This window comes from Liolophura sinensis, chromosome 4 (assembly GCF_032854445.1).
Source record: "Liolophura sinensis isolate JHLJ2023 chromosome 4, CUHK_Ljap_v2, whole genome shotgun sequence".
NCBI lineage: Eukaryota > Metazoa > Mollusca > Polyplacophora > Chitonida > Chitonidae > Liolophura > Liolophura sinensis.
This window is the reverse complement of record NC_088298.1, coordinates 18,145,412-18,158,053: the sequence shown is the minus strand read 5'-3', so window position 1 is coordinate 18,158,053 and position 12,642 is coordinate 18,145,412.

Sequence of the window (12,642 nt, the reverse complement as noted above, 5' to 3'; positions counted from 1 at the left end):
CAGATATAAACACCATTTATTGATGGTGTACAGATATAAACACCATTATTGATGGAAAACAAGCGATCTTCTAAGAACATAAGCCCGTAGAGAAACATTTACACTGATCAAACTGAACTGACTCCGTGTCCCCTGTCAGTACAGCCCGGCGCATAGCCAAGTATATGCACGCCCTGAAGTCATTTCGTTGCGACTCTTCTGGAGGCCCTCTGTGCTGAAATGCTGGCAAAGGGTTACAAATAGTCCTAACCCATATCCTAGGTGCGGAGGCGCCATATTTGCGTGTTATCTACATGGTGTGTGCAACAAGTGCGGTTTAAGGACAAAGCTAGTTAGATACATTCTCACTACATGCCCTCCGCACCAACTTTAAATTGTCAATGTTTAGATTTTGGTTACATTTTAAAGACAGCAAAAGCAAAACCTGATACTTCCTAGGGACTTGAAACTATCACACGCTAATATCCAGATTACAGGGAATAAATGCCCAGGGACCCTGTTCTGTTTTTTTTTTTTCAGCCATACAGGGGTACTTATGCTGCCTTAAGGAAGCGGGTCAGAATATTAAGGGTCACCAAAATAAGACTTTTATACCAGAGCGGAAAGTCACTGCGCTCACTGGAAAGCGGAAGTTCAAGTGTGTTAATTGCTGATAAACTACCCTTTGTCCTCTTTACAGTTACTTACCCCCTTCCTCCCCCCCCCTCCACATACACACACACCGCCCACAGGGCTACTCTTATCCTCACAGCTCAAACCTCACGTGTACCTTCCTTAAACTTCTGGCCACATTTTTTTCAAAGTCTAAAGACTTAAATCAAAATTCAAACACAGCTTCAATTAAGATGTTTCGCTGTAGGAATTTTAAAATTTGTACTCTAATTCTTTACCACAATTTGAGTTCTTTCTTTTCTGAGTGTCTCTTTTTAAGTACTTGCAACTTATGACTTAATCGCTTAAACTGATTGATAAATACCAGCCCTAACCTCTGAATCTTTTACACAGCTTCATCTAACTATTTTCCTTAAAGTCATTTAGTATCATCCTGCTTAGCCTAGTAGCATTTTATTTATACCATAGGTTACCAAAGGGCAAGCTTTCTAGTATTTAAAAGTTTAAAGCAAATATACGGCCCCCCACATTGTGTTGTCTGCAGCCCTGGCTATTTCAGTTATATCTTCAAGGGAGGCGTAAAACAGGGAAATTTAACACAGTCCGTAATGGGTGTGCCTAAAATCCATCCTGTGGCGTCTGCTAGCGTCCTGTAACTTCATATACCCTCGGAAACCTCTCAGTGTTCTATATAACTGTGCTGGTGTCATTCTGAATAACTTATTGTCTATTTCTGTTAGTCAGTCGCCTATATTCATATGTGTGTAAAACTCGTCATACTGGCGACCAAAACTGCCTTTAATCAGTGGCACGTCACAACACAAGATCTACACATGCATGTGTTGGAATTTCATATTCTTTCACACGTTAGGAGATTGTGATAACGTTTTTTTTCTAATTCATGATGTTAAACTACACAAGTTTGCTTTCGACATCAGGAACTCATTTCCTCGGGTGACGTCATAATTACTTAAAAAAAATAGTGGCAAGCTGGATACTGGGCGGATTTCAATATGTTTTGTGTGAAGGTGACACCAGATACTTAAACTGCTATTAATTTTAATCTAAACCCTGTAATCTATAGAGTGGGTGAGTGCTTAGGGCTTAACATCGTACTTAGCAATTTTTCAGTCGTATAATGACGAAGGTGTCCTTAGAGTACATGTACTTGTAATGTGCCTCCTTGTTGCAGGACGGATTTTTACTACTCTTATATCTAGTGCTGCTTCACTGAGACGACGTACTGAAGGCAAATAAGCTGCCCCACCCGAGTCATTATATTGATATAGGTCACCCAGTCGTTTTAATATACGCTTAATGCTGATCAGTAAGCGATGAACTTGCTCTTTTTAGATCTAAGTTTCATTCTAAATTTTATGCAAATACTTAGATAGTAGAAATTACACGCCAGGTGACAATAATATGCAGTGATTTTTATTGCAATTTATTGCAAGTTAATGGTATGTAATCACTCAACATGCTGAATCACCATCACACTTGCGGCCGTAAGTGGGAAGGTCGGGGGTTTCCCCCCGGGCTGTGCCCGGTTTCCACCCACCATAATTCTGGCCGCCGTCGTATAAGTGAAATATTCTTGAGTACGGCGTAAAACACAATCAAATAAATAAATAAAATAAATAACCATCACACTATATATACTAACACATTATGTTATATTATTTATTTCTTATTTATCACTTCATCGATCCAGATAAACGCGACAGTAATCTTTGAACCCTAATTGCCCAGTCCCTTCCTTGTCTCTCGCGATGTTTCTTCGGAAGTGTTCCCTCTTATAGGTCACTCATACATCTGATCGTGGCTTAACTCCACACTTCAGAATTTTCCACTGATTCCATGGTGGTCATTTTTACAGATGGGGTAAACCGGCGTGCCCAGCGTAACGGTATGGCCAATCAACGCGCCGATGTAGCCTGTACATTGGAGTATACTTAATCAAACATCACACATATAGGTGTTTGCTTTGTTCACACCCGCATCGGTGTTTGTTTCGATCATACCTATATAGATGCTTGCTTTGTCCAAACCTATATGGGTGTTTACTTTGTTCACACCTATGTAGGGGTTTGCTTTGTCAACACATATATAGGTGTTCGCTTTGTTCACACCCATATCGGTTTTTTGCTTTGTGCATATCTCTATATCCGTTTGCTTTGTCAACACTTGTATAGATATTTGCTTTGATCACACCTAATACAGATGCTTGCTTTGTTCACGCCTATATATGTATTGGCTCTCTTCGCACTGCTGTATTGTTTCAAAGCGGATATAGCTAACATATGAGAACGGATTCATTTTCCCCAGAAACACAGATCTGTACTGTTCCATTCACTATCACTGAGCATCAAATGCCTTGAAAATGCCAAAGATGTATAATACAAAAAACATGTTTGCTGTAATCCTACATTATTTCTGACTGCATATCGTGTAGATATCCGTGGCTAATAAAGACCATAAGGCCACGGCTAACACAAATATACCTTGTGCTTCGACAGCATGCCAAAGGTTTAGTAACCGCCTCTTTCAATTACAGTTGGACGCACTCGGCATCTTTCCAGAAAAGGTACATTCTTGGAACGTTTTAAAAAGCATGAACAGTGCAACTTTTGGGAGTCTTAACTTTAATTTGTGATTTAATCATGTTAAAAAAGAAATAAAAACAACAGCTGCCAATAAAAAATTAATTTAATTTAATTTAGGGACGGGATTCGAAATTGGCTAAATATTGCGGACTTTTGGTGATGTCGGCTGCTTTTTTGTGTTACGTGCATCGCTGTGGTCTTCATTATTCACGCATAATGAAGTGATGTGAATCCACAGTTATTGCAAAATTACCGGAAACTTCATCTGACATTGACACTTGGCGGTCAGCGCAGGCGTTAACAACGAGTTGCATGCTAGTGAATATAACGATTCAAGGGTGTTAATGTAAAAGCTAAGCTGGGAACATGGTCAACATAAAAATGTGAAACTTAAGTGAAACAAGGTGGAATTTGGGTGTTCTCAGTCACGTGGCTTGTCTTGAGAGTCATTTTCTGGGGAATCTGGTGGCCGATTGAGCACACATCAAATTTAGCGCACGTTACAACATAAAAACAATGCAATACGTGGGCAAATTAATTATGATGTCAAGTTAAACAAATTTTGAATTGATTTCTAAACACGTTACGTGAGAGAAATTCACGTTCTGCTCACGAATCTGGCCTTACTGCTTCCCGCGATGCACACTTTTGTGGAAAAATTCCGATCGAAGTGGGAAAAAGTGCACTTTTCCCATATTTGTATATATGATGATAGCGTTCTAGCGGGGCACAGTGACATAGGAACATCTCACAAATGCGGTCGCTCTGAGTTCAAGTCCAGCTTATGTTTGCTTCCTCTCCTGTCGAACTTGAGAAGGTCTGTCAGCAACATGCGGATGGCCGTGAGTTCCCACCATTTTCCCTCCCGCCAATACAATGCTGACCACCGCACGCCGTGAAATCAATCAAATACGTATGGATGTGACGAAAACCATATTTGGTGCAGGTGTATTATAGAAGTAGCCCCCACCCTCCCACCGTTCCCGGCATCGTAACCCAGTGCTTATTGACATATTTAGCCTAAAATGTAAAACGGATGGCAAATGTAAAATAGATAAAATAAAATAAAATCGATGAAAATGTTAAATCCATACATCAGTATGGACCCGTGATTGTTTTAAACACCAACATCACAGTATATGTGACTGACAACATTCAAGGTTTATATATATAGCCATTAATTTATTTGATTGATGTTTACACAATGCTCAAGTTTATTTCACTTTTACCACTGCGGCCAGCATTAAGGCTCGCTGAAAACTAACTGAGCCCGGTATCATGGTTACTAGTATTTCAAGTCTGGAAGTTGTTTCAATCGATACCAAGACTTAAAATGGTTGTATTTTTTACAACCATCGGGATACATCGCATTACAATGTGCATGGTCTACGTGTTTAGGGGTTACACAACTTTTCCACTGAACACAAAATATCGGAGTATCCTGTGTATTAGTCATGGGTAATTTATATATTCATCAAAAGTAAATATTTCCTGTGTATAAAATAATGCATGAAACAGCCGTACTTTTTCTTTAAACAAGAACAGCTGGGAAACTACAATTGGACACGGGGTTAAAACAAGAATGAACAGTTTAGGACACGGTTGTCAATGCTCCTACACGGACACGATTACATCACAAAACGACCGTTGCCCAGAACCAGGTTAACTCATTTTTTCTCTATCATTTGCCCCTGCGTTTAATGTCTTAACTTTAAAATATTCCTAACGGTTAGGGTGGGGTCAAGCTGTGTAAGCTTGCTCTGTCGGCTTTGTGACGATGCGGGGTGGCAATTGGTGGGATCGCCACATATTGTTATCCGCATGCAAATGCTAGCTCATTCAGATGGGAAGTACATGTATATTATCTTGTTTGGCATTGACTTCCCATTCAATCTCATTAATTTACCCTCCTGATAGATTCCGTCCGGATGACCAGCTATATATAGGCGTTATCAGTCAAAGTTAATGTTGTGTTAAAAATCAGTTCACACTTTGGTTAGACTTTAAAGAGTCTAAAGTAAATTATAACATTTTATTTATTATTTTATTTTGACTGGTGCTTTACGCCGTACTCAAGAATATTTCATTTACACGATGGCGGCCAGCATTATGGTGGGAGAAATCCGGGCAGAGCCCGGGGGGAAAACCACGCCCATCCGCAGGTTGCTGTCAGACCATCCCAGGTATGGCCGGAGAGGAAGCCAGCATGAGCTGGGCTTGAACTCACACGGACCGTATTGGTGAGAGGCTCATGTGCCATAACAGTGGCTAACCAACTGCGCCATGGAGACTTCACTGTAATATTGCAAAGCCATTGAAAAATTCAGACTTTCCAGTTGATTTTCTTTTTATACTCCATGGACTGTCTAAAGAATGCAAGTCTGGATGTTCAGGGATACCACACCACGATCGTTATAACAGAACGGAAAGTCGCTGCTGGCACAACTTAAATATCCTTCTTATAACCCTTCCGCACTTCCCCCCCCCCCCTCCGCCCCAGCCCCCTCCCCCCAAGCCCTTTCTGTACAAACATCCGCACCACCACTCACAAATACTTCTGTGCTGTGTGCATGTCCTACTTAACACCAGTCTTTAAATCACTGCGGCCAGAAGGAGACTGTCTTCACTGGAGTCCGCATCAAGAACTGCCGGGAAACTTTCCGTCGAGCAAAGTTCAAGGATGTGAGTATATTTCCAAATGAACAACAGATTGAATTCCTTCTATTAAATGTGCCTTTTACATGTTCGAAACCAAAACTATTTGTCACAGTTGTTTAAAACTCTCGAATTCTCCATCAAATATAGTCGTTACATATTGATGAACGTCATTATTAGAAACTTTTAAGTTTGACAAGCTACTATGGCGGACACTAGTCTCCAGGCCCGCCTTTTTAACTGTGTGACCTCTGACCTCACTTTCCACACAGCTACACGAAGGATTAACTTGAAGCCTGTTTTAAGCTCCAGTGAATGTAATTTACGCAGGTTTTGGACAAGTCTGTGAAATCGTCAAATACTCATGCAGTACCCCTTGAAATAATTCCTGTATGCCACATCTTGTCACGGAACTGTGTGTGAAGGGACAACCACGACAGTGCTCAAATCTCACCAGACTAAGTCGGGCTCGCTGTAGAAGAATTTACCTTCCAGCCAAAAGAAACACGAAAACCAAGAGTAATGCGCAAGTTTCCCTCTGGTTTATATACGCTTTACCTCCTCTTGGCAAGATTACCCGCTTCCAACCCAGTGTCAGGACAGAACTCCAATATTCCGTGTACGTAGTTCACCCTTCTTTAGCTGTTTATAATTGGGGTTTTTTTGGCAAATTGCAAAAGATCAACGAAATCATCTAAACCAGTTTTCCGCAACCATGAGAGCCGTGATGACGTCCAATTGTTCAAATATGGTCTTTACCACAAATATGCTCTACACCACATGAGTCTTCGTCGACCTGTTTCCTATGTCAAGAAAATAGCACATTGTAACAAATAATAAAATCAACGAGGTTTCTTCCCATCATAATACTGACCGCCGTCGTAGAAGTGAAACATTCTTGAATACAGCGTAAAACACCAGTCAAATAAATAAATAAATTCAACGTTAATAGCCTATATGGACGTGAGCATCATTACTGAGGAAGACTTTCTGAAGGCTGTTGAAAACTAGACAATAAAACAATGGCTGCAATTTTACAGTGTTCTAAAAATATTATGCATCTATCTAGTTGACGTGGCTCAGTTGGTTAGCGCGCTAGCGCAGCGTAATGACCCTGGAGTCTCTCACCAATGTGGTCGCCGTGAGTTCAAGTCTAGCTCATGCTGGCTTCCTCTCCGGTCGTACCTGCGGATGGTCGTGGTTTCCCCCGGTGAGTTTCTGCCCGGTTCCACCCACCATAATGTTGCCGCCGTCGTATAAGTGAAATATTCTTGAGTACGGCGTAAAACACCAATCAAATAAATAAATAAATAAATAAATAAAATCTAGTTGACATGTTTTACTATAGCTACATACTAGACTTGAAAAAAGAATACAAAGGACAACGACAATACAGGCATTGTTAAATATATATGTATGCAAAATGAAGTAACGTACAGTCTCCATGCACGTGATTTCCGAAATCAAACCTGACAACAAGTGTCTATATGTGTGCGTAAATCAGTACGAACTTCGTTAGTTACTAATGACGTTTAATAAATTGCATTTAGCATCACTGTATTTTTTATCTTATTCTAAGCAGGCCATTATACTAGGGAGTGCGTAATTTGGTACTATGTAAGCATTCACGTAAAACGCTGTGCTAGTTTACTCGCCATGCTGTAGTCTTTCTTAAACGGTATTTCTTCGTTAAAAGGCAATCTGCTGGTGGACTAAGCATCCCCAATCCCTGATTCCTTGCTTTATTTTCATATTTTCTCTATGTCAAATGTCACGAAAGCACAGCATTTTGAGTACTTCGACACGAATTCAATAAATTGCAACAAACATCACTGCATTTCTTCTGCTTAATTTCTTCTCAAGCCATTATGCAATTGAACACTCCAAATTGAAAACAATTCCAAATTGTTTACAATACGCCATGCGACATATCTAGATTGATATTTGCGTAAAATAATCCTTTCAAAAAATAAATACTACATGACATATTTCTTCTCTTCCAGGTTTCGGGAAATTGTACCGCCGAAGAGAGTTGCTTCCCCTGAATCAAGACACGCAGGTATGGGAATGACAACTTCTCGTGTACACGTCATTTTCGCCATTTTTCTGGCCTCCCTCGCCGCTGTGACTGGATACCTACAATACTTTGCTGAACCAGCAAAGTGTTGGTCTCCGCACTTTACACGATCCATGATGGATTTCTCAGATTCGGTGTATTATTTTGCAAATCAGTACTATGTCCCGATAGATGACTTGCCCATTCCAGAGCCTATTCCTACGGCGCCACGCACCAACTATTACAAATGGACACCATTTGGACTTCTCTTTCTGTCTGTCCTCTATATCATTCCGGAATTGGTTAAGAACATGGCTTGCAAAATGTTCCGTGTCAACATTCGCAATATTCTCGAGCTTTCTGACCAATGTGTCACGGCATCTTACGAGACAAGGCTTGCAGCCATCAAGTACCTTACAACTGACCTCCAGTACAGACTGGACGAAAATGAAAGGAAGTCAAGGCTTTCGGCGATGTATGATGAAAATATCGCCGTCACTCCGGCTCTATGTCTGGCTTGAGCGGTTTGCCGGAAAACTTTGCTTCCTCATCGGATCTATTGTGCCAGTCTACTTGCTCTACAAATGCCTCGGTGTAAATTTCAACTTTTATGACCAAATCATGAACAACAAACTGCCTAGCAACGAAACCTTCTTTCCAGACAAAATACTCTGCAGTTTCTCAGTTCCCCGCCTTGGAGTTGTAAACCACTTTACATTACAGTGTCATATGCCGGCCAATGACATGTTCGAGAGAATCAGTCTTCTTGTTGGTTTCTTGTCTCTCGTCGTATCGTCTATCAGCAGCAGTGACATCATCTGTTGTCTCGTCACTCGTCTGTTTGAGCCGAGAACCTGTATGTACGTAAAGAGACATATGAGCTTACTCCATGACCAAGATACTTGTCACGAGAACGAGGAGTATCAAAACTTCTTAGAGCATTACCTGAGGGCAGGCGGGATGTACCTGCTCTGGCTGATCGGCCAGAACTCCTCCGAGACCGTCGTCTGTCAAATTCTCTCCAGACTCTGGGCAGCGTACAAAACCAAAGGGATTGAAGGGAAACCGCCGCCATATTTTGTGGACAAGACACCTCTTTGTGTGAACCTAAACGCGACATTTACTGATTGTTAAAATATCAAAGTAGAGTACCGGTAAATGAATTCTTTACCCGTTATGTTGTAAGTGTCTGATGCACATACTTTTGACACTGTTAAACCGGATAATTGGACAGCGGGGATGCAGATGTAGGCTCTGCGCGTGGCCTTCGACTTTAAAGCGCTAAAACATATGAAGAACAGACTAAAGCCCGACATTATACGGGGAATTTCTACTTTTCTTCCCTCACATTTTTAATTGAACATCGATGACTATAGGTGTTTGACGGCTTGTGTGGCGCCATTTGAGCAGTGTGTATTTCGTTCAAGATCGTTTTGAAGGGTAGTCTGTACGTCGCCCAGCGAACAGAAAGTTAAGCAACAAGAGATCGGTGGTTTATTCCTTTCGTGAAACCGATCACTATCGTCTAACAAATAAATTCCCGAGCATACTGCTTTAAATAAGAAACGATATAAAAAGCAATTGACCATTTAGTATCTTGAAAGTTTAATAAAATTAAGACTCTTGGCTTTGATTAAAAGAAAAAGGCAAGAAATAATACAACGTTTGTTGTTCAGGAAGAGGGCGGTAAACTGATCTTGCGGGGTCAAGAGGCTGTACCGTCGTATTTACGTTCTTATCAAAGTAAAAGACAGCTATAATACAAAGCAAGGTTCAATTCAAGGTTTGATACACGGCAAAGCCGGTGGAGAAATTAAAGATATTTATCCTGTTCCACTCAATTTAAAAGAAATATTCTACGTGGGCTTGTAATGTAATAAAATCCTCGGCAGCCCCCTGTCATGCCTCCGATACCAACAGGGGATAGTTTCAATTTTTACACTGTAAGTTTTCCTTAAACTTGGATAACAATATACGGAAGATTCCTGCATATGGCGTGTACATTTTTCGCACTGTAGCATTTGATTTCAATCAACATCATAAGTTATAGCTACATGAAGTAGTGTGTCAATTATGAAGCAGAGTGTTAATGACTCTGATCTCTTCAGAATCATCATCAAGCCTAGATTAAGTCGCATTGCATTAAGATCATTAGCTCACATGCATGTGGCAATAACAAACTATTAGGCCGGGTTTGTCGGGAAATACTGAATTTGAAAAACTGTACTTTACAATGTAAGTAAAGTTTTGTTGTTGTTGTTATTAACTCTCTCAATGCATGCACATGAGATTGAGAGTCTTTAGCATCATAATTTCGTTCTTTAATTTGTTGTATATATGCCAAAATTGAGATTTCTGTCAAATTCCCTCGCAGGGTAAGGTTTACTGAGATGCCATCCTTCTTTTCCGATAAGACCGTTACAATTGTGGTAAGGCAAGCCAGGCCACACACGTGTAGGCTAGGTTTGTTTTTACTCACAGTCATGAAATTCATCAGGTTATAGTGTTGACCCACTTGGTTTTTCCTAAAGTTTACATGAGTCTTTCATGACTCAGCTTATCAGGTCATGTCACTTGGTGTTCACTTACTTGAATTAACTTTGTTGTATAACTCAGAGTTTAGAGTCATTTGACCCAAATGTTTTCTCTCTTTGTGCGTATTCCAGGATAGCATATTCTAAGATGAGATTTGTACGAGCAGCCTAATCGGATGTGCCGTTTTGAGATCTCCAGTGAAGCCATACGCATGCTCGATAATGCCGGATGGGTTTCACCACGTGACTTTACTAATCTAAACCTAAGCTGTTTGGAGCGATAAGTAAATGATAAAGTCTAATGTGTAAAATAGTTTTTGCCAATTCTTTGTATCACTTACCTCTTTTCCTCTTCCCCGCATTTTTTTTGTGCGTGTGAGGAATAAAAGCAATTAAAGACGTCAGAGATGATTGATGAACCATGCTAATTTGTTCTTTGTTGGCGTTCACTTATCTACATACTTTACATATCTACTTATAAACTTGTTAGGCACACCCATGCCTAAGCGAAACGCTCTTCCCCATGCAGTTGTATGCATCCGTGTATTCTTTTCTGGTATAGGCTGTTAGCCCATAACCCAAGCCCTTCATCACTAAAGCGGAAGGTTCGAATAAAACATCCTCTAAGAAGCTGGCCGTGGTCAGTTAGCAGATATGTTTACCTTTCAATTTTTATGACACACGCACGAGCTGTGAGTTCTATCCCGGTCATCGACAGGGGATTTGTGGAATTCCTCGATTTCGCTGTTCGCTTGCATGATTTTTTTTTGTGCCGTCAAGAGTTTGTTTAAGGTCAAGGATCTTCCACCAATATAAGATGCAGATATGTACATCGCTCGAGAGAAAATACATCAATACCTTGCCAACGGTCGGTGGCTTTATTAAATACCTTGGGAATTGTGTTTCTCTCAATCATTAACAGAAGACCATAGTATCGGGAAAAATACCTCCAGTGTCGCGATAAACAACAATAAAACGAATGGATAAATAAAGAAATCAATAATTTCACAAATTTCAGGCCATATTATTGTGGCAACAGTTGTCTATGGACTGATCATTGTTGATAAGAATAGCCTAAATCTCTGACACACATCTTATCGCAATTAATTCCATGAAACGGAGTCGCCAAATACACTAATTTGTGTATGTAAATCAAAAATTCAAAAAAAAAATGCCACGTGATTTTGATCTGACTGGATTTCCCTATTTGTTGACCGATTTCATCCACTGATAAACGTTACAGCCTTCGTGCGCATGACCATAAGCAGGGTGGAAATGGCTGGTTTACCAGACTTAACTTTCATTTTGCCTGTGTTTTTTTTTCAAAGTGTTGTTAACAGAAAAACCTTAGTTTTCACCTGCGAAAGCACGAGATACAGTTTATCAAAAGGGACATGTGAAATGTCCATATGAAAACAACCCAGGTTTAGGTTTATTTCCAGAGGGAGTGATTCAACGATTAAGTCAGGTTAAAAATCACAAGAATAAAATGCTCTGACAGCACTAAAGAATGACCAAGTAGGGGAGCGAACTCTTTGCGGTCACACTCGTAGCAGTGTCGTATCATGCCGCACTCGGCACACGTTGCGACGCTGATCTTGGGATTTTTATCCATGGGGAACGTGTAAAACATCTTCTAGCCTAAACAAAGCGTTTTTGCAAACGATGTAATTTTCTGGAACGATTTAATTCTTGAACGTATTTTCCCCACCATTTCTACCCACCAGCACTCGGTAGTCTATGACGAATTACGTCATACAAATCCAACCTTTACGAGCTGTCAGAGCTTCGCCATTTAAAGCAACAAGAGTGACAGCAAGCATATCGGATTTTCCACGCACTGGTTTGCTGCTCTGTCTACGGTTGTGAAAACAAGTCGTCGAAAAACGAAAGGAATGCAGCTATAGAGTTTCCACAACGGCACCTGCATACTGTCATAAGACACTATTAAATGAACGGAAAACCGATAGACAGTAGATCTCTGTACACTAACGTCGACGTCCACGTCGTACTCTATTGTATATTGTACACGACTATAAGCCACTATAGGCATGGACTATTGGGGGTGCCGACAATAACATGCCCTGGTTGTTGTCATCGCACATTTGAAATCCCTCAAGAAATCGAACGATATTTAAAAGCGGACAGACGGACAAAACAGTACATAAATATCAATCCTTAA